Here is an 11,517-nt window from a genome sequence, read left to right as displayed (position 1 = left end):
GAGACTCCGTCTCCAAAAAAAAAAAAAAAAAAACAAAAACGAAAGAGTGTCCATTATCTATACTGGAAAAATTGAGATTGGGATTTTTGACATGAAGTGCGGAAATGTGGATTGGGTCAATTTAGTTTACCTAAACAGATGATGAAATACTAACTGTTTTACGAAGCATTCCCTAGTGCAAAGTTTTGCCTGTGTGTCTAGTGACGGGAACAGTAAGAATGAGGCTTGGAACGCGGAGCGCATTGTGGGCCTGTCGTGGGTGGGGCCAGCAGCACATGCATGCCTGGCTCACAGAGCAGCCTTTGGGTGTTCTTTTCCCAGAGGAGCTCTACGGTGACTTTGAAGACTTGGAAACAGGGGACGTGCACAAGGGAAAATCGGGCCCCGACACTCAGGTATGACTTTGTCGTAGCTGGCTGTTCTTGGTCATTGTGTTCTGAGAGAGGCCCACATTGAGAAATGCAAATCTTACTTGTGATGTGTGAAGATTGCAGACTGGATGGATAGATTCCTTCCTAAAGGGTGGGGATGTGGGGACCAAAGAGAAGCTTTCTTGTTTACTTGTTAAGTTTTGGACGACAGTTACTACTGTTTCTTGCCATAGTCATTTGCCAAGACCACTGTGATTTTTCACTCACAGAAGTCTTAGCTTCTCAGACTTACATTCAACCATTGCCATCATTCTCCTCTTTTTAAATTTAAGTGTCATTTAAAAGAATGAAGTCCCTGTTCTCCCTAATATTTCTTTAGAACAGGGTCTGGGAGCATCTGGGTGAGGGACATGTCTGTTATTTTTATTCTAGTTTGTGTTCCCAGCCAGCTTAAGGAATAGCAGCTAATTTGTAATGCAGATGTAAAAATTTCCTGTAGCAGTAATGTTATTCAGAGACAAAGGTTATGTTGTGTTTTGTTTTGTTTTATTGAAAATGATAACAGATTTTTGCTAAGATTTTTGTTTAAATAGAACTTTAAAAAATGTAATGTTTAAAGAAAAGACCTTCATAAACATACACAAAATTTTTTCTTCTGGAAATTTAAGAATGAAGATATAGAGAAACAAGGAAGAAATTGACCCCGACGAAGAAGAAATTGCCAAGAAAAAGCATTTGGATAAGAAGAGAAAATTGAAGGAGATGTTTGATGCGGAATATGATGAAGGAGAAAGCACATATTTTGATGATCTTAAAGGAGAAATGCAGAAAGAAGCACAGGTGATAAACCTCAGTTCCTCTCAGCCCCTTGTCAAGACTATCACATAGTGCAGGAATCCCTGACTTTCTTTGGGTCCCTGCTTCCTATCCTGCTTCTGTGCCTTTCATTTGGACTCCTGGGTAGATGCATGTGAGTGTGTTTATTCATGCAGTGAGCTCATTGTTTCTACAGTCAGAAGATCACCAGAAAAAGATCCATACCTATTTTGTAACAAGAATTAGGAAACCGAAATGACTGAGACATGGTCTCTACTTTTGAGACTTTTACAATGTAGTGATCTGAGACAGTGCGTTCATTTCAGTGCAAGCCAATGCTGCCTATTCCGATCGCTGCTCCCTGATTTGAATGGCAGGTGATCAGTGGCCCGTGTGGCTTATGGACACACCAGAGCTCCCAGGGGAAGTGCTCTGAAAACTCATCCTGGTCAGAGTTCAGAAGGACATGTGGAGTATAAGGTCAGATGCGGAGATGAAGGGAGATGGTGTGTCCCTCCTGCCTGGGGGTGCTGAGCAGGTTGCTGGAGGCGGTGATGTCACTCTGAAGGAGACAGACACAGAAACGTGTGTACAGTTGATGGTGAGCATCTGAGTTGCGTCTTGTTAGTGAGGCCAGGAGTGCTTGTGTAAGCTGGAACAGATTAGGTATATGATTTGTGAAACGGAGTTTCATCCTAGATCTTCATCTAGTCAAAGGACTGTTTCCTGATTAGGCATTAGCTTAGTGGTTGCTAGTCTGTGTTGACCTTTGAAAGGCATGACTAGGCTAACTCTGAAGTTTTTGCTTCACACCGTTTACAATTTAAAATTACCTAGAGCCTTGTGGGCCATTGGAAAAGACTGAATGTTTCACTCTGAAATGGGAGTCCTTGGAGGGTTTTGAGCAGAGGAGAGACATTCAGGTAATCAGATCACTCTGCCAAGACAGTCTGGTAGAGATCAGTCCGGTGGCACAAACCAGAGGGCTGGCAGTGGAGATGAGACAAAGAGTCAAACCCGGATAGAGTTTATTTGGAAGCTGGGTCAGTAGGATTTCCTGGTGGACTGAATGTGGGGTGTGTGAGAGGAAATGAGGATGGCGACTGGAAGTTCCTGGAAGGATGGGTTGTTGCAGGTTAGATAGGAAACTGTCTGCAGATGCAGTTTTGGGAAGATGATGTTTGGTTCGGCTGGGTATCATGCAGACAAGCGGAGTGTCAAGTCTGGAGAGACAGGTCTGGCCAGGGACTTAGATGTACAGCCCTCAGCATGTAGATGCCACTTAACTCTGTGAGGTGGCCGGGGAGTGAGTGCAGAGTGACTGGGAGGAGCAAGACTGGCATGGGCGAGTTGGGGCGATTGCAGCCGTGAGGCCTGAGCAGTGCCTAGGAGGGAGAGGGAGAAGCAGTGTGAGCATGCAGGCACGCAGGAGTCCAGTTGTACACGGAGGCGAAGCACTGTTCAGATCCCGCTGCAGTGTTAACTACGGTAAAGGCAGAGTTGACCACTGGAGGAGTCCTTCAGCGTGGAGGCCTTCAGCGATCTTGGCAAACACCAATTTTCATGGATGTAGGAGAATGGGAGCAGAAAAACTGGAGGCTGCAACTGTGGAAAACTTTTGTGGGGTTTTGCTGCAGAGAGAAGCAGAGAAATGAAGCAGTTTTTGGTGGAAGAAGTGGAATCAAAAGGTTTTGAGGTAAGAGAGAGAACAGAGGGAAGAGCTGTTGGAATGAAGTCCAGGAAGAGTGGATGGTGTCTAGTGAGCAAGTGATGTGTGGCCCTGAGTAGAAGCATGGACAAATCATCTGTGCCTGAGCTGCCCGTAGAACTTTCTGTGATCATGGAGATGCACGTCTGTGCTTCCCAATATTGTAACACTGGCTGCAAGTTGATATGGACCACTTCCAGTGTGACTAGTGTGATTGAGGAACTGCATTTTAAATATTATGTAATTGTAATTAATTTTAATTTAAATAGCCACACATAGCTCCTCTATGGGCCAGGTCAGAGCTCTGATAAGGCTGGATATGGGAGGAAACCCTGGTAGAGGGTTGACCGTAGAGGTTCTTTTGGTTTTGGAGTGAATCAGGAAACAGCCATCAGCTGAGTGAAGGTGAGGGTGGTGGTGGGTGTTTGAAGACAAGGGAAAAGTGTGAAAGAATTATTTGGAGAGGAAGGAAAGAAAGTGTGGACTGGGGATGTTTCCAATGTTCGAGCACGCAGGGCTCCACAGTTATCTACATTTGCTGTCCCTTGGAGCAGGAGAGAAGAAAATGGTTGGGACATATTCTGAACAGACTGTAGAGGTAAAATGTGTAGGTTTTTTTTGTTTTTTTGTTTTTTGAGATGGAATCCTGCTCTATTGCCCAGGCTGGAGTGCAGTGGCACGATCTTGACTCACTGCAACCTCCATCTCCCAGGTTCAAGCGATTCTCTCACCTCTGCCTCCTGAGTAGTTGGGACTACAGGCACGCACCACCATGCCCAGCTGATTTTGGTATTTTTAGTAGAGACGGGGTTTCACCATGTTGGCGAGGCTGGTTTCAAACTCCTGACCTCATGTGATCTGCCCGCCTTGGCCCCCCAAAGTGCTGGGATTACAGGCATGAGCCACTGTACCCGGCCAAATGTGTAGTATTTTTAATAGGATAAAGCCTACATAATTCTGTCCACAGTTCCTTTACTTAGAAATTGCTTATTTGTTCATGTTAATCCTATGTTTATTACAAATAACAGCATACAGGTTTTTCCCCCCCACCCCGTCATGTACAGCTGAATCACGTAGAACTTGAAGATCAAGATGATGAAGCCAGAGTTCAGTATGATGGTTTTCAACCTGGGATGTACGTCCGCGTTGAGATTGAAAATGTTCCCTGTGAATTTGTGCAGAACTTTGACCCCCATTACCCCATTATCCTGGGTGGCTTGGGCAACAGCGAGGGAAATGTTGGACACATGCAGGTGGGTCCCTTTGCTGCATATTTGGTGCCTGAGGCTCTGTGGATTTCCCCTCCATCAATCATCTTACCCTCTCATCCCCCTCAAATTCGTCTGAAGAAACATCGCTGGTATAAGAAAATCCTCAAGTCCCAAGATCCAATCATATTTTCTGTAGGGTGGAGGAGGTTTCAGACCATCCTGCTCTATTATATTGAAGACCACAATGGAAGACAAAGGCTTCTAAAGTATACCCCACAGCACATGCATTGTGGAGCAGCCTTTTGGGGTAAAATATGATTACAATAACTTGCCTATTGCCGAGATTAAACTTTACAGGCTGCGTTATTTTAGCTTTGTGCTTTTCCTTTCATAAAATTCCACTCCTAAGATGTTTCTGTTTTCTGGGAGCGGGGGGGTGGTTTGGAGTATATATGTAAATCTATATCCAAATCTAAATGTCCGTATCCAGTATGTTAAACTAGAATCTAAAATTTCTGGTTTGCTATATTTCTTTTTTTCCTTTTCCTTTAAGACCCTATCACTCCACAGGGAACTGGTTTCTTGGCAATACAGTCTGTCAGTGGCATAATGGTAACTATCTTGGACGATTTCTTTTACAGATTGGTTTGAGAAATATATCCTGAATGTGGGTTATTAAGTACATGAGACTTTAAGTTGAAAATTACTCATTTTTATTATTATAAAGTAAATTTCCCTTTGCTTTTAATCTCTGTACATCCTTTTCAGTAGGGTGTGGGATTAGAGGAGGGGAGGTGGAAGAATTATAATGGTACATTTCCTATTTTTGTGCATCTTTTGCATTTATTTATCTAAGCAAGTATTTAAGCAGTGCTCACCATGTGCTAAGCACTATATGAGGTTATGAGGAGCCATCAGAGACCACCCAGACACAAGACTCCCTGCAGCTGTGCTGGGGTAGCAGTCTGTTCACTCCATTTTCATTTGACCAGTCAGGCAGGGCAGGGTTTACTGGTCCCATTTAACAGAGAAGAAAGCAGAATAATGAGCAGATGGAATCTTCCCTGGAGGTCCAAATTTTAATTTCCTAAACATTGCAACTGTATTTTTCTTTTCCATTTCGTTCCAAATAAATCATTATAGTAAAATTACATTCCTCTGAAATCACTCTCAGGAAAGTACTCAAGTAGTCTTTTTTTTTTCTTTTTTCTTTTTTCTTTTTTTCTTTTTTTTTTTTTTGGAGACAGAGTCGCACTCTGTCATCCAGGCTGGAGTGCAGTGGCACGATCTTGGCTCGCTGCAACCTCTGCCTCCTGGGTTTAAGCGGTTCTCCTGCCTCGGCCTCCTGAGTAGCTGGGATTACAGGTGTGCACCATCATGCCGAGCTAATTTTTGTATTTTTAGTAGAGATGGAATTTTGCCATGTTGGCCAGACTGGTTTCAAACTTCTGACCTCAGGTGATCCACCTGCCTTGGCCTCCCAAAGTGCTGGGATTACAGGTATGAGCCACTGTGCCTGGCCTCAAGTCACCCTTGTTAGTTTGGCTTACCAACTTTAAAGTTTTGGATTGCTTTTGTCAAACCACTGGGTTGCAAGTTCAGATGGTCTCTCTTGTTTTTCTTAGCTAATTGTAAGTAAAATTCACTTTGGTAATTTATTGTGTTACATAGAATTGAAGTTTTTCTCTTGCTAATATTATTCCTATTTTCAAATTTTGGGGCTCCTGTTAGCCTGATTTTCGGATAGCTGCCACAGGAGTTGTCCTTGATCTGGATAAATCCATAAAAATTGTGAAGAAATTAAAGCTAACTGGTTTTCCATATAAAATTTTCAAGAACACTTCATTTATTAAGGTCTGTATATCTATATATTCTCATATTTATAAATGTCCATATTGTTTGAGAAAAGGAATGAAATACCTCTAAAATGTGGGCCTCATATTTTTAGAAAAGTGTTTGAAATCTTATATAAACTTCATATTTTGTTTGCTCCTTTATATTCTGTATTACTTAAATATGCTCAAAAAAGCAGTGGTAAACAGCTATTTAGGAATTGAGGCTGTTACTCCTGACTTCCATGTGAGACTGCCACAGAACTCATATTGAAAATATGTCATTTTATCCACTAGGTTTTGTTTCCTACTTTTTAAATTGGTGTTAAGAAAGGGAAAAAAATCACAAGTTTGTCTAACTCGGTAGAAAAATCGACAAAGCATTTGCAGACAACTTGGCAAGGGTACAGAGAAACGGATGTACTGTTTTACAGTATTTGGGGAGGGTGGTTTGAGCAGCATTTATTGACAATTTCATTAGTGGGGATGTTTCTATTGAAAACACAGAGTTAGGAAGTCATAAAATGTTCTTGCAATATAAGGTAATAATACCACCGGCATTTATCTTATGTTTTCATGTTCTAAGTGCATGCATCTGAGTGAAAGGATCTGGGCTGCAGTCCAGTCTGAGAGATGCCAGCAAAGGCTTCCTAGGCCAATTCAGTCCAGTAAATCACTCTTCGATCTTCTCTTCCACACAGACAGCAGTGATGAGCATGCCCATGAACTCACATGATTATTTTGGGGAAAATGAAAGAGTTGTATTCTTTTTGAGGTAGTAATTCCACTTTCAGGGGCAAATACATTTTGATTATTTTATCACCCTTCAGTGAGTTGTTTTTGTTCTTTAATCAGGGATGTATGTTTGAAGTAAGAAGTAAAGCATAAAGTATATGATTTTGTGTGTGTGTGTGTGTGTTTATCTTGCTATACCTGTAGGGAATGTTTAATTCTGCCTTGGAAGTGGCCAAATTTGAAGATGCTGTGATTCGAACTGTCAGTGGGATAAGGGGGCAGATCAAGAGAGCACTCTGAGCTCCAGAAGGAGCTTTCCAGGCTAGCTTTGAGGATAAGCTGCAGATGAGCGGTGAGTGTCTTAAGTAGTGTTCAGGGCAGGGTGTTACCATTCATGCTTGACTTCTAGCCAGTGTGATGAGAGGCTGGAGTCAGGTCTCCAGAGAGTTGAGCAGCTCCAGCCTTAGATCTCCCAGTCTTATGTGGTGTGCCCATTCGCCTGGTGTCTGCAGTCCCCTGGCCACACCCAGTAACAGTTCTGTGATCTATGAGAATAGCTTCCTTAGCGAGCTTTCCCTTCAAATACTTTGCAGCCAGGTAGAGAAGTTTGGAGTGAAAGTTTTGTTCTTTGTTTCTTTGCAATATGGATATGAATCTTCTTTTGAAAATGTTAAAGTAAATTACCTCTTTTCAGATATTGTCTTCATGCGAACTTGGTATCCTGTTTCCATCCCAGCCTTCTATAACCCAGTAACATCTTTGTTGAAACCAGTGGGTGAGAAAGACACCTGGTCAGGAATGTGGACCACGGGCCACCTCGGGCTCGCCCATGGTGTCAGACTAAAGACAAACAAAGACTCTCTGTATATGGTGCTGGTCGTGTGTGTGTTAGTGGAGATGAAGCCTGTGCTCTACAGACAGGGAGTCACACAGACACTTTTCTATAATTTCTTACGTACTTTGAATGTTCAAGTATAAAGTCTAACGTTAAATTTGATTGAACAATTGTATATTTGTGGGATATTTTGGAATGGAACACCAAAAAATGGTAATAGTGGTTCTTTCTGGATTGAAGACAAACTTTTCTTTTTTAAAATAAATTTTATTTTATATATTTGAGGTTGACAACATGATCTTAAAGGATACATATAGATAGTAAACTGGTTACTATAGTGAAGCAAATTAACATAGCTACCATCTCACATAGTTAGATTTTTGTTTGTGTGACAGGAACAGCTAAAATCTACTTACTTAACAAAAATCCCAAAGACAATATATTTTTATTAACTATAGCCCTCATGGTGTACACTAGATCTCTAACTTGTTCATCCTACATGTCTGCTACTTTGTATTATTTTAATGTATATCTCCCCATTTCCTATTGGTCATTTCCTATTTGGCCCATTTTTCAACTGGGTTGGTTTTCTGCTATTAAGTTGTAAGAGTTCTTTACTGATTTTTGGATATTAACACTTTATCAGATATGTGGTTTGCAAATATTTCTTCCAGTCTGTAGGTTCCCCTTTCATTTTGTTGGTTGTTCCTTTGCTGTGCAGAAGCTTTTTAGTTTGATGCAGTCCTCCTTGTTTATGTTTACTTTTGTAGCCTGGCTTGTGGTGCGATATCCAAAAAATTATTGCTAAGGCCAATGTCTAGAGGCTTTCCCCCTATGTTTTCTTCTAGGAGTTTTATGGTTTCAGGTCTTATTTGGGTCTTTGGTCTTGTATCTGTTTTGAGTTGATTTTTGTGTATGGTGTATGATCAGGGTCCAATTTTATTCTTTTGCATGTGAAAATCCTATTATTGAAGAAACTATCTTTTTTACCATTGTCTTGTCTTGTTTGCCCTTGTCAAAAATTAGTTGACAGTATATGTTTGGATTTATTTCAAAGGTCTCTGTTCTGTTCCATTGGTCTATTTTTTTGTTTTTATGCCAGCACCATACTGTTTTGATTACTATAGCTTTGTAATACAATTTTAAATCAAGAGGTGTGATGCCTCCAACTTTTTCTTTCACAGTTATCTGTTGGCTGTTTGGGGTTTTTTGTGGTTCCATATGAGTTTCAGGATTGTTTTTTCTTTTCTTTTCTTTTCTTTTTCTTTTTTTTTTTTTTTTTGAGGCGAAGTCTCACTCTGTCACCCAAGCTGGAGTGCAGTGGCATAATCTCAGCTCACTAAAACCTCTGCCTCCTGGATTCAAGCAATTCTTCTGCCTCAGCCTCCCAGGTAGCTGGGACTAAAGGCACATGCCACTATGCCCGGCCAATTTTTGTAGTTTTAGTAGAGACAGGGTTTCACTATGTTGGCCGGGCTGGTCTCCAATTCCTGACCTCGTGATCTGCCCACTGCGGTCTCCCAAAGTGCTGGAATTACAGGCGTGAGCCACTGTGTCTGGCCAGGATTGTTTTATTCTGTTCTGTGAAGAATGTCATCAGAACTTTGATGAGGATTGTGTTAAATCTGTATATTTGCTTTGGGTAGTGTGAACATTTTAACAATATTAATTCTTCTGATCCATAAACATAGGATGTCTTTTCATTTGTTCATGTCTAAATTTCTTTCATGAATGTTTTATGGTTTTTAAGTGTACACATCTCTCACCTTCTTGGTTAAATTTATTCCTAAGTTTTTGTTTTTCTTTGATGCTATAGTAAATGAGATTATTTTCTTGTTTGCTTCGTCAGCTAGGTTATTTGTATACAGAAATGCAACTGATTTTTATATGTTGAGTTTATACCTTGCAGCTTAACTGAATTGATTTAGTAGTTCTCACAGTTTTTTGTGGAATCTTTGGAGTTTTTTACGTAAAGGATCTTGTCATCTGCAAATAGAGATAATTTTACTTCTTTAATTTAGTTGCCTTTTTTTCTCATCTGATTGCTCTTGCAAGCACTCTATTGAATAAAAGTGTTGAGGCTGGCCATCCCTATCTTGTACTCAATCTTAGTGGAAAAGCTTTAGTTGTTCCCCACTAACTATGATTAGACTGGGTTTTTCATAAATGGTCTTTATTATGTTGAGGAACTTTCCTTCTATACATAAACTATGAAGAGGTTTTATCAAGAAAGGTTGCTAAACTTTGTTAAATGCTTTTACTGAATCAATTGAGGTGACCATGTCATTTTATCTTTCATTTTGTTAATGTGATATATCACATTGATTGATTTACATATTTTAAACCAGCCTTGCATGCCAGGGATAAATCCCACTTAAACACGATGTATAATGTTTTTGATGTGTTGTTGAATTCTATTTGCTAAAATTTTTTTAGGATGTTTGCATCAGTATTTAATTTATTGGAGAAGTTGACCTGTAGTTTTTGTTTGTTTGGTGTGTGTGTGTGTGTGTGTGTGTTTTGGTTTGGCTTAGGTATTAAGGTGATACTGGCCTGGTAAAATGTGTTTGGAATTATTTCCTCTCACTCTGTTTTTGCGAAGAGTTTAAGAAGTAAACTCCCAGGGGATGGGAGTGACTCTGGACATGGGAGTGACATGATAGTGACTCTGGACCCTGCAGTGGTGGGACACAGCAGCATCTCAGTCCCTGTAAGGCCAGGCGCAGCATCAGCAAGGACCCCAGAATGGTGGAGCACTACTGTGGCTTGGGCCCTCGGGGGCAGGGACCAGTGCAGCAACTACTTCTCTCCCTGGGGAGGCAGGTGCCTGGGCAACTCAGATTCTCTAGGGCTAGTCCAGTTCCAAGGAAGCAGGGTTCTACAGTTGTTTGTCCTGAAGGGCAAGGTACCCCAGTTCAGCCAATGCTGTTTTCCTGGGATATAAGGGTGCCATGTTGGCTCATCCCTGGCAGGTGTGGCTGCTCAGCTCAGCCAAGTCACTGATTCCCTGTGAAGCAGGGCAGTGCTTCAGCTCTCGTGCAGTGGGGGATGTGACTGCTCAGACTGGCCAAGGCACTGACTCCCTGGAAAGCAGGGCACCAAGTCAGCTCAGGCTCCAAGGGGCAGGGCGCAATGGCAGCTGGGAGGGGAGGGGCACAGCAGCGTGGCCCCACAGGTGGGGTGTATGCTGTGATGTGGACATCATTTGTTCCCACCAGCCATTTGAAATTTCATCCATTTGAAATTTGATTCCAAATGTGGTGGTGTGGGAGGTGGGGCCTAGTGGGAGTTATTCGGGTCACAGGGCAGATCCTTTATGAATAGATTAATGCCTTTTCATGGGACTGGATTAGTTACCAGGAGTGGATTGTTATCAGAGTGAGTTCAGCTTCCTAGACTCTTGTGTTTCCTCTCTTGCCATGTGAGCCCCTTGCATACACCTGTTTCGCCTTCCACTTTCCCCATGAGATGAAGCAGCATAAGACCCTCGCCAGTTGTGCTGCCCGATCTCGGACTTTTCAGACACAAGCAGGGTGAGCCAAATAAACCTTTTTTATAAAATAAGTTACCCCGAGTCTCGAGTATTGTGTTACAGCCAGACTAAATGGCCTAAGACAGTGTAACAGCGGCTCGGGGGTGGTGGGCCACTAGGTGGGTGTGATATAGAGCAACAAAGCCTGAGGATGGAAGAGGGGTGCGGTGGCTGCTCACCCTGGGTGGGACATGCTCCCGAAGTGGTCCAGGTCCAGGAGGGCACATTGCAGCAGCAGCTGGTCCATGGGGGTGGGGCACAATGTCAGTTCCTTCTCTGAGGGGAGTGCTGGGGCTACTGGGCTATTGATCAGTCCCTTGCTGGCATCACTCCCTCTTAAACTTTTCACTGGATACTCTTTTGAACTATTTTTCCCCCACCATATACATGTATTTTTTAAACGTTAATGTGCTAATTTCTACTGAAGCAATGTGGATTTTTCTGAAAGTTTTAATGTTTTAATAAGCTTTTTATTGA

The 11,517-nt window shown here is 42.0% G+C and overlaps 1 pseudogene; it reads left to right on the top strand.

The window, feature by feature from the left end:
• Positions 1-256: 256 nt before the first annotated feature.
• Positions 257-7,911, top strand: LOC736973 (ribosome biogenesis protein BMS1 homolog; annotated as a pseudogene).
• The last annotated feature ends 3,606 nt before the right edge of the window (positions 7,912-11,517 follow it).

The sequence above is a fragment of the Pan troglodytes genome, chromosome 12, assembly GCF_028858775.2.
Source record: "Pan troglodytes isolate AG18354 chromosome 12, NHGRI_mPanTro3-v2.0_pri, whole genome shotgun sequence".
Classification (NCBI taxonomy): Eukaryota; Metazoa; Chordata; class Mammalia; order Primates; family Hominidae; genus Pan; species Pan troglodytes.
Note: the sequence above shows the minus strand (reverse complement) of the source record. Positions and strands in the feature narration are given on the sequence as shown.